This window comes from Carlito syrichta, unplaced genomic scaffold (assembly GCF_000164805.1).
Source record: "Carlito syrichta isolate Samal-C Ts95f unplaced genomic scaffold, Tarsius_syrichta-2.0.1 Scaffold309276, whole genome shotgun sequence".
Classification (NCBI taxonomy): domain Eukaryota; kingdom Metazoa; phylum Chordata; class Mammalia; order Primates; family Tarsiidae; genus Carlito; species Carlito syrichta.
The window spans coordinates 2,869,181-2,880,809 of record NW_007253372.1 but is presented as its reverse complement, the minus strand read 5'-3'; the positions used below and the strand labels follow the sequence as shown (position 1 = coordinate 2,880,809).

Genomic DNA, 11,629 nt, shown 5'->3' with positions numbered 1-11,629 from the left:
CGGGTCTCAAACCTGCGGGCTCAGGCAATTCACTCACCTCAGCCTCCCAAAGGCACGGGATTACAGGCTGAGCCACCGAGCCCGGCTATTCTGTTATTTTAATGTTCCTGTATACATTTATGTAATGGTAACTGAGCACATCAGACATGTACATGAAAAGCAGTCACGTGCTTTGAGCTGACACACTTTGTCAGAATACACTTTTGTGTTCACTTTTGCCATTCCTACACGCAGGACACCGCAATACGTACAAGATTAACATGGCCCTGCATAAGAATGGCACCCAAGTTTACGGAGCTATGCATTCTTTTAGAGACACTTTGTTCATTCCTAAATGCCCAGCCTGCCCCACCTGTACATTCTTTTCTGGGTAATACACAGCATGACTTCCCTTGTACTTTTTTGAAGAGTGGGACTGTGAGGCGGCCCCACAATTTTAATGCACAAACCATCCTCTTGAGCGATTTCAGATGCTGTAGGCGGGGCCCTCTGTGTGACAGACTTCTACACACCTGGTTGGTCAAATGCTTCTGTTGACTGGAGGGGTACACACTTCGCTGAAATGACATAAATAGTACCTGTTCTTTTGAGGCACTTTTGATGGTGCCTTTCATTCCAGGAGCAGGCCACATCTCTAACAATAATGTTTTCTTTGAAAAGGCTTTTATCTTTGACTGTTGTCTTCTTGTATTGAAAAAATAATTGTCACTTAAAAATCTGTGGAAGCCGGCTGGGTAGCTCAGCCTGTAATCCCGCGCCTTTGGGAGGCTGAGTTGAGTGGATTGCCTGAGCCCGGGGTTCGAGACCTGCCTGGGCAGGCGAGACCTCATCTCTACAATAAATCAAAAAGTGAGCCGGGCGTGGTAGCGTGTGCCTGTAATTCCAGCTACTTGGAAGGCTGAGGCGGAAGGATCGCTGGAGCCCAGCAGGTCGAGGCTGCGGTGGCCGGGAGCGGCCACTGCACTCCAGTCTGGGCGATCAAGTGAGACTCCGACTCAAAAAAAATAAAATAAATAAAATAAAATAAAATAAAAATCTGTGGAAAGTATCCAAAACATCAAGTCACTGTTTCAGTAAAATCACTGTTGCAGTAAAAACATCAAGTCACTGTTTCAGTAAAAACTGTTTACTGCCTGGTTCAGTATACCGGTAGTTTTGTCAAACTTGAAGCCTTTGGACCACACCTGCACTCACCTGCACTCAGCTTAAGTTGAAAGCGAAAGACGTTAAGATTGGGTGTGTATGGATAAGAACTGGCTGTCATCACATGGTAAAAAGAGAAAGTACTTCATGAAAGTTATGTGGCACCACTGTCTGCTACTCCCTACACCAGATGACTCAGGGATAGAGGCATTTTGTCCTATTTCATCATATGAAAGTCGAATGGACGTATGTTTACGAAGACGTGCTCTAGGTCATTGTTCTCATGGAGTAACTAGTGATGAGCTGCTTTGTGTGTGTGTGTGGTTTTTTGTTTTTTTTTTTTTTTTTTTGGTAAGTGGCTAGGGGAGTTAGTCAAGTTGGAGTAACAGGAAATGACCAAAGGTGAGCTCAGGTAAGTCGTTCTTGTGGTTTCAGCTGTAGTTAGTATGACTCAGAGGTCTAAGCTTCTGTACCAGGCCTGAAGTGAAATACTTTTTTCTTTACTCATTCCAAATAATATACACAAAGCGTCCACAACTTTTATCCTTTCCTTTGGCGAATACAAAACCACTTCACCTGCAAACTTCACCCAGTCATCATTCACTTCCCAGTCTTCTAATGTAATGTGTAAAAACCTGGTAAGCTAGGCTTGTGAGAATTAAAATGGCCATTTATTTCAAGGCTCTGTCGATCAGTCCCCTGTAAGAATTAGGCTGTTTAAACCTGAACGCATCATTGATCTTGTACAGATGGAGCACGTGTGTCAAGAAGGGCTGCCACTTTATTGCAAATCAGAAAGGTCTTCCTGTATCTCTCCCACCCATAAATAGAACCCCGCAACCACTTACCCATCCCAGCTCTGTTTCTGCTCTGCTTTCTGAGAACTTATTTACTCCTTGATACCCCTCAGAGCCACCTTTTAACTTTTGGTTTCCATTTGATGGTGCGGATTTCATTATTCAGTCATTTTCTTTGCATGATGCTGTCTTCTGGCTAGGAGTCTGAGATGTGTAAGATGTAGTCTCTGCTCTAAGGAAACTTCTGGTCCAGCAGGACTGGACAGAAAGGTGTACAGGGTGGTATGCGCAGAAATGCAAAGAATATTAGGAAGTACCTAGAACTGCGGTCTTATTTGTCCCGGAGGAAAGAGTGAAGACTAAGCCAAGTTTTAAATAAAACATGAGCAGAAGTTAGATGAAAAAAAGGGTTCAGGTTACATATTACATATGCCCCGTACCTGCGGTAGAATCCTTCCCTGATTCCCCAGGGCTGGTTGCTAGGCGGGTAATGTGTGTTCTAAAATGTCCCTGCCGTCTTAGCTGAGGGAGGGGTTGTGTTTTTCCACCTCTCCCTTGTACATGTGTGTGAGGTCTTCAGGGAAATCAGAGGCTTTAGATCAGAGGAAGTGAGTGAGATTGATTTATTATTCGTTTGATTAGAACATTGAAAGATACTTCTGACAAGTTGAGGCTGGGAAAGTAGAACACCACCTTTAGATAGTCTAACCTAAGAATGATATTGCTTTATTTTTAACATGCTTTTTGAGAAACCACAGAATAGTTGTTACAAGTAAGAAAAGACCGTATAGTCACATTTTTTTTCTTATGATGGGATTGTGTTTATAAAATGGATTGACTGATGTTGTCATGCTTCATTTTTCTTTTTCAGAAATAAAGCAATTAGAAAACTCTAAATCTCATGCTGTTCATAAAGACAGATTCATCAGGTATTTAGACGAAAATAAAGCTTGCTAATTGATACCTTGTGATTTGAGGTTTGAACCAGCAATAGTCACATTTGTTAGCGTGGTGACACTGTCCCCAGAAGTACTGACACTTCAATTTGCAGGCTCATGGCAGAAATGTAAAACTGCAGTCCCCCAAGCCTCATCAGATGGAGGTTTAGGAGTAAGAGAAGGATGGTTTTATGGTGTCAGTGACTCTTTGAGCTCTCACTTAGCATTTGAATTAGAATGAACTGGCGTCGCACTGTACCTTGCACTATTTAATTTAGACAATCTTTTGTTTGTTTTGTTAGTGGATCTAGGTTTCTTATTTTTTGAAATAAGATGTTTCCAGCTACCACCTCACAGAATGGCTGTGGAGTTTAAATGAAACAAAAGTTGTTTTGAGTGAGACTTTGCAGTCTTTTGTATTTGTTTTAAATTAAAAAAAGAACTGTACTTTTAAAAAATGTACAAAGTAAAGTTATATAGAAACAGTTTGGGTTTTCTTTCTGATGTTTGTTTTTTTGTTTGTTGAATGTTTTTGAGTCGGAGTCTCACTCTGTCGCCCAGACTAGGGTGCAGTGGCATGATCACAGCCACTGCTGCCTCAGCCTGCTGGGCTCAGGTGATCCTTCCACCTTAGCCTTCCAAGTAGCTGGAACTACAGGTGTGTGTTGCCACACCTGAATAATTTTTTGATTTATTGTAGAGATGAGGTCCTGCCAAGTTGCCCAGGCTGGTCTTGAACCCCTGGGGTCAGGCAATCCTCTCGCCTCCGCCTCCCAAAGTACTAGGATTACAGGCATGAACCATCTCACCGACTTTGTTTTGTTGTTTGTTTGTTGATAATTCCACAACGCAAAGACAGGTACTCACTGATATTTGGCCTACACACCAAAGGTACAAAGGTATGAGTCTCTGAATGTAAACCAATATTGTATCTGCTTATAAAGATGAGTTACCTCAGATTATGGCAAGAGTTCTGTGCCACTGGTTTTTACTTTCTTAGAAATTAATTTCTGGACTTGATTTGAAATACCAGAAATAGGATCCGAGGAAGGAAGAATTAAGCGGATTTTACGAAGTCATCTTCATCTTTTGCAGTCAGCTTGACTCTCGTCATATACTTATTAAAATACATTAAAACCTCCTTGAGGCACGAGGGTCCAAAAACAGACTGTAACAGGTTGTTGCTGCTAGTGAAGGTTTTTCATTGAGGAAAACGATAAACAGCAGGTTGTACATTGATTTGGTGTTTCATCTGTGACTCCTCTGAGATACTACCAGCCTGATGTGTAGGCCTGGGTCAGTTGGCGGTCTTGTCAGTCTTACGTGGCGCTCTCTGGTCTTATTGTTTTCTATTCCTCATTGAATATGTATTTTATAGAAGAAATGATCTGGTGTCATTTGCAGTGGGAATTCCAAAAATTCTCCAGATGTAGCCCTTATAAGCAAAGATCTACTGTATACATGTTTAAATAATGTTAGGCTCAGCTTAACCTTTGTGGTTACAATGTTTTTCTTAATTTATCATTATACTATCCTATTCTAAGCTTAAATGAGTCCAGTTCTTTGCCTTGGTTGCTTTATTTTCCCTTCATCTCTTTGCTTTGTTATAACATACTGGCAGCACTGACTAATCTTAGTCATAGAGAATCTCTTAATTCCTAAGTCTCCATTGATACATGCCTTTTCTAAGATCAAAGAAATAGTGCTATTTTCGGTCTCCATAACTGGAGATGATGAGATTTTGGGTCTGACAGGAAGACACTTCTGATTTCCCCGACTTATTGCTCTTTTTTTTAATCTTAAGAAGTTAAATGAATTAACTTGACTTTCCCAAAAGTGAGAAACACGCTTGCACAACTAATATTTAATCTTTAGCACTGGAAAGCCAAATTTTCTAAAATAATGGTATAGGCAGACAATTAAAAGCAAGTCATCTCTTCATTAAAACGAGTTCTGTGGGACTTCAGTCTGTTTATAAACAGTACAACTATTGTCTATATTCTAAATAAAACAATTAAGTTTGAACTATTCTATAGTTCACACGTGACAAGTATTAATGAACCCTGCCCCAAAGTAGAATTACAAAGTCATTTTATAAAAGCAGATTTAAAAAAAAATTCAAAACTTTGTTTTCAACGTTTATTTCTTTATGAACAAGGTTTAGTTTTTAACTTTTATCACATTTTAATCTTATTGTCTGGAAGCATGTGATCAGTTTATTAAAATTTAATACAGTTTACTTCTTAAAATTGTAACTCATTACTGGGTTTTTTTTTTTTTTTTTTGTAATTTAATGTTTGGTTTTTATCCTCCTTACTAAGAATCACAAAGATTATAAGCAAAAGTCCATGAAAGAATTAAATAGTCATGTTTTGAAATTGTTGTTTAAAATGTTAAAAGTCAAGGCTCTGGAAATATTTGAGGCAGAAATAGTAAATATATAAAATAGAAAATTTATACATGGAAAGAGGTATGTGGTATATATTAACTGGGATATTACATGTTCATTAAGACCTGTACTGCTAAGTGAGCATAGATCCGGAAGAAGTTAATGTAAGTATTTTTAAATGGGTTTGTATTTCTCCGATAAACAGCACTCTCCTTCTGTTTGTGATCATGGGATGAAAGCCCTGTACGCTTGTATATGTTCATTTTTACTGCTACATCATGTAGTGTGCTCTTAAGATTGAGATCTCATTCTCCAGGAAGCATTTCTGTCTAAGATTAATTGCCCTTTTAAAATCAGCGTTTGATGTATTCCTCTGGCTATATCCTGGCTTGGTTTCACCCTCTTTGACCTGACCTCGCTGACTATTACCGCCGTGGCTGAGACGAAAGCCTTCAGCGTGATGTATGCACTTCCCATTTCAGCCTGTGGTTTTTCATGTCAATGGAGTCAATTAGTTGGCGTTTTACTAATGAATGTATCAGAGGTTAAAGAATTTGTCAGACAGAACAGAATTGTTCAGACTAGTGGTAATCAAAAAACTCATCTATTTGTTTAAAACTTTTTCAGAAGTAGTAAATATTTTTCAGAACTTTTACCTTCAGTATCACATATTCCAAGATACAAATCAAGTCATTTTCTACTGAATTATCAAGTACAAATAGGAAGCTACAGAGCGTCACACACTGGTCATGCCACTTGACCTTAAAATTTTAGTTCATGTTTACAAGTATGAGCTTTAAACAACTATTCAATTAAACTGAGGGATTTTTTAAAATTAAAAGTATGTAAGAATTTCCCTTGAAGGTACACCATCCGTTTCTTTAGCTTACTTCAAATTAAAAGAGTTTCACACACTTAGTATATTTATTAATAGTTAGAAGGAAATGGAAACATCGCACTAAAATCTCAAGTAACCGGTTTTTAGAGACATATAGGCCATATTCCTTATTGAAATTGACTTAGAAATATAAGAACTAAATTTCAGGTTAGGATGAGAAAGGTCATTAGTAGCCATTAGTAATAGAAATCTTTCGAAGGCAGATTCACTACATACTGCTGTACTTAAAATTTATGACATAAAGATTTTGAAAGTTTTTTCCCTGTCTGAATGTTTTCATCTTTATTTAAAAATAAAGAACCTTACCCAAAGTCTATTAAGCAATATAACTATAGGACAGTAGGGCTCATTTGACTTAGAGATGATGTACTTTACTGAATATGTATGTTGAGAGCTTGTTAAGTAAACCAGAGAGTCTGCAATGCTTCAGGGTTTTTTTTAAATGTCATTTAATTTGCATAATCATTGAGTCTGGGTTTCTGTTGTCTTTTTTTAAAAGTACATTGATTAAAGTCATATGCCATACTGAATAAAAATGAGACTGAATAATTAAGAGTGTATTTACATGAGGCCAAAATCTTATAGTCCTATACATGCCAAACAAATAATTGAATCCATGGTTTTTGTTTACTTTTGGTTTATCTGGTACTACAAGAATTAACTTATTCCCATATCCTTGTATGTAGGAAGGGAATTACTTTTTGCTTCTGTCACTAAATCATGTCCTTTTTAAAATTGGTCTTCTGACCTCATTTGTAACTTATATTTTTTTCCTTTTTTTTTTTTTAATTGGAAAGTGAGCAGGAGGGAGAGATGAGGAAGAAAGACCCTCATTTTACTGAATACTTATGATGCTCAAGCCCTGGACTAGGCTCTCCAGGGTGCTTTGCTTAGATATCTATCCCTAGAGATTCGAATTTTTGGTCCACACCATAGGATGAGGAAATGGAGACTTAGAAGTTGGTGATTTGCCTAAGAATTATGATGGTTTACACTCTCAAAGAAATACTTTGCTGCTCAGGCACCCCAGACCCAGGTCCTAGAGCTGGGAGACATGTTAGCGATCCTCTGCTGTAGGCCATTTTGCACACTGTGGCCGGCAGAACTGAGTCAGGAGCCTCCATGGGCCTTCAGTCAGCAAGCAGGGCTGGGGAAACAGGCTCAGCCTGCGTCCCATCCAAGCTGCCCTGCCTTTCCCTGTGTTCTGTGTCGGGATTCTGCATAAAATTTTGTTTAAAGAAAAATTCTCCATCGGCATGTTCATAAGATTTATTCCGGGGAATATTTTAAAACAGACTTTACCCCAGAGATTGATGCAGAAAGTCTGGAGAGAGGAGCCCAGCTTACATATGTATATATGTTTTTTAAAAATTTCCCATATGATTCTGATGGCCAGCCAGATTTGCAAACTATGAATCTATACAGACACCTTCATTTTACATATAAGGAAACAGCCTCAAACAGCCTCAAAGACCTGCCCAGAGCTTGTCATTGCCAGAATTGGAATTCAAGTTGCCTAACTCCCAATTTGTTTATTATTAGCACCCTTGTTAACTATCAGTGCATGGTTAGCCCTGTCTTTTTAATGTTTCATTTATATTGTTGTATATTGTTACAGTCCTTGTATATATATTTATATGTAGGCATCATTATGTGTGTGTATGTATGAGTGTGTATGTACACACACAAGTAGTTAACCATTGTTTTAACTTTGTAGTTTTCATTACCGACTTGTGTGGTTGTTACGATTTTTCTTTTTTTGCTTCTGTATGTAATTCCTACCATTCTACTCATACAACCAAAATCGGTCTGAATATATTTTTCTTAAAATGTAACATTTCTAAAAATGTTCACTTGAAAGTAGATGCTGGTTTTAGAAAGTGCTGTGGGGACAGTCTACAAAAAAATGAGATGTACTCTTCAAAATTGCCGAAGCTAAGAGATGCACAAACAGGCTAAAAAAAGAGAATAGAGAGACACAGAAATGAAATGCAGTGTATGAATTCTGGCTATTATCTGAATTCATATGTTGGAAGCATTATTACTCCCCAGTGCAACAGTGTTGGGGATGTAAGGCCTTCTGGAAGATGTCTAGGCCGTGAGGGCTTCACCCTCATGAATGGATTAATGCTGGCATGAGAAGGCTGGCGGAAGTTGGTCTGTCTGCCCTTGACCTAACATGTTCCACGTATGAGAAGGCAGCAGGAAGGCCCACACCAGGTACCAGCACTTTGATCTTGGACTTCCCAGTGGCCAGAACTGTGAGAAACAGTTGTTTGTTTGTTTTTTATAAATTACCCAGTCTCAGATATTCTGTTACAGCCACACAGACAGACTAAGCTAGTCCAGGACTGGATCCTAGATTGGAGAAAAATATATTATTGGGATAGTTGATGGATTTGAATTTGAACTGCATTATATTATTATATCAACATTTATATTTTTATTTTGATAACTCTGTTGTAATTATGTGAAATAATATATTAGAAACTACACAGTATAAATTTGAAATTTTTTCAGAATAAAAGTTATCCCCAAAAGTGTCCTGTATAAGAACAGTTCATATAGAACTAGTTTATCTGATCACTGTCTTGAATGTTTGCCTAATTTAAAGCTTCAAACTAATTCTTTAAAAAACCTGAGTGGGCGAGATGCACAGTAACATTTTTCTCCTGAGTCATTTGCTTTGTAATGACATATTTCTCATTCTAGATATTAAGTTGTAGATTCCCATTTTGAAACACCAAGATATATTTACCAAAAACATGGTGTACTGTAGCAATATCATCGAGTACTTCTACTGTTAGAAAAAAGAAACACTAATTTTTTACTTTTTTTTTTTTTGGTTACATCTTGATATTGCCAAAATGTCCCTTCATGTTTTGTTGGTGTTTATGGTAGCATGAATTAAGGTGATAGCATATATACTTGGCTTATCTGGAAATGTGTTTGACTTTTGGTGTCTTAATAACCAAAGCAGTATTTATAGGCATAGCTAGCTCTCAGAAAGTATTCTCAAAACATTGATTTTGTCAGTACAGTTCTTCCAGCAACAGAATTATCTAAGCTTTGAAAAGATTATTGACTAATTATATATGTATCAGGTACTGAACTGGAGTACATAGTAATGAATACGAGAGAAACTTTAATAATTCCAAGGAACTGCTGTGCCATTCTAAGAATCCCTCTGACTACGATTGTGTTGTGGAGTGGGAGGGGTGTCAGAAAACAAACAAATAAATGCAGGTAAAATATTTGGACAGTGTAGGCAGTGATAAAATAAAGCTTTTAAAACTTAAACTGTTCTGTTGGAAGATATGACAGTCCTAGATTCTTTTCCTTAGTTACCTAAATTTAATTAGTGACACTTCTATGTTATAGATTAAAAGTGTCCCCAGCTTTTAAGTAGAGAATTCAGGCTACCTACGTGGGTTCCAATAAGGGGATTTATTGAACTTGTTACACAGTGTTTGAATAGTGCTTTATGATCTCAACTTTTGTGGAACTCAACACACTCCACTCTCTCTTGTGTCAGGGTTGTTCTTTTTCCCCTCAAACACACCAAAGATCATCAGTAGATTGCATGCCGTTACTGCATTTGCTCCCGGGGTTAAATGCTGTTTGAGGCATGGCATTTTGGATGTTTTGCGATTTGTTTCTCATGCTGTTTCATAGTATCCAAAGGTGACTCTGGCTTAAGGGAAGCCTTAGAGATAAGGAACTTTTACTCTTAACACCACTACTCTTTCATTTTTTGACTCAGTGCTAAGTAGGAGGAAGATTCTGTGAATATTAAAAATATTTCAAAGAAATATATAATAAGAATATGAAGAGAATTACACCGGAAATGTTTTCAGATATTCTGAGAAAGATTTAATACAGTAAAACCTGGACAACCTAGAACTTACGGGGGATGAATCATTTCAGATAGTTGAGGGTTTAACCATTTGAATACCAACATTTAAAACAGCTTCCCAAAGTACGAATATCATGCTTTCTACAGGATTCTGCATATAGCGTAATCTTTTATTTATAGGTGATTTGCACCATTATTATTATTATTATTTTTTTTTTTTGAGTTGGAGTCTCACTCTGTCGCCCAGACCGGAGTGCAGTGGCCGCTCCTGGCCACCGCAGCCTCGACCTTCTTGGCTCCGGCGATCCTTCCGCCTCAGCCTTCCAAGTAGCCGGAATTACAGGCAGGCGCTACCACGCCCGGCTGATTATTTGATTTATTGTAGATATGAGGTCTCGCTGCCCAGGCGGGTCTGGAACCCACGGGCTCAGGCAATCCACTCACCTCAGCCTCCCAAAGGCGCGGGATTACAGGCTGAGCCACCGAGCCCGGCTTGCACCATTATTATAAGCACCCATTATTGTATTAACACTGTGATCACTACTATGTTAAAAATTATGTACAGATGCAGTAAAGATTGACAAAAAGTGAAAACAAGTAACGCATGTTGTAAGTTAGTAGTATTATGAAGTGATATCTTTTTTCCAAAATTGTTTTGGAATGTGACATCGTGATTTGAGGGTTTGTTTGGGATGTTTTAACTGATTATCTCAAGCACTGGTAGTATGTTTGTTAGGTTTTTATTCTTGGTATTCTTTTTCAACTCTGTAATATTTTTGTGTCTTCTGTTGACTCTCACCTCCTAGGACTCCGCTGCCTCTAACAGGAAGTCCAATTATTCCTTTAAAAGAGTCTCTTGTTTCAGGTCCCAGCCTGAAAAGTCATTGTCACCATACATCATCAACCCATTTTTCCCAGACAGTAGAGCACTGGGGACCCGAAAGTCATTCTGAAGACAGAAAGAAAAAGTAGGGCCTTTCCCCTTCTTAGAGTTCTGTGCATTCCCTGTTTCCTTGCTGTCGTCTTTCTTGGAAGCTGAGAGGTTTAGCTGTTAGATCACAAAGACACCATACAGGAGACAGATCGGGAATTGTGCTAAAGGAGGGATGCAAAGTTTCTTGATGGTTCCTTTTTTTTTCTTTTTCATTAGAGAAGTTTGGTTTTGTTTTTCTGTTATAGCCCAGCATTTACTTTAAAAGTTGTCAGTATATCACACCAAAATTATGAAAAACACAAAATTAATCTTTAATTTGGAATAAACATTTAAAAGACAAGGGTAAATTGCAGCACCCTTTTGATTAGCAAAAGGATGTTATCAGATCAGTCAGGTTTCAGAACTTACTATCTTAAAAACTCTTGATACCTAGCTCAGCACTTTACTGAACTTCAACCAATGCTTCCATCTATTTTATTAAACATCCTCTCAGATACTAATCTGATTGTTTATGATTTCTAATCACATTTCTAATTTATGTTCTTAAAATATGTATGGACCTACTTCATATACTTGTCATTTTTAATAACCATGTAGTTAAAATTTTAATGTATAACTAAAATAAATTTTGGTCATTGGGTACAGCTGGCTGTTTTTGCCACTATAGTTTCATT

General features: G+C 37.8%; 1 protein-coding gene across 2 annotated transcripts in view; it reads left to right on the top strand.

Annotated features, from left to right (window-relative positions):
- The window catches only part of ATG5 (autophagy related 5), a 138,026-nt gene that overhangs the window by 124,669 nt on the left and 1,728 nt on the right, over window positions 1–11,629 (top strand). The window lies entirely within an intron of this gene.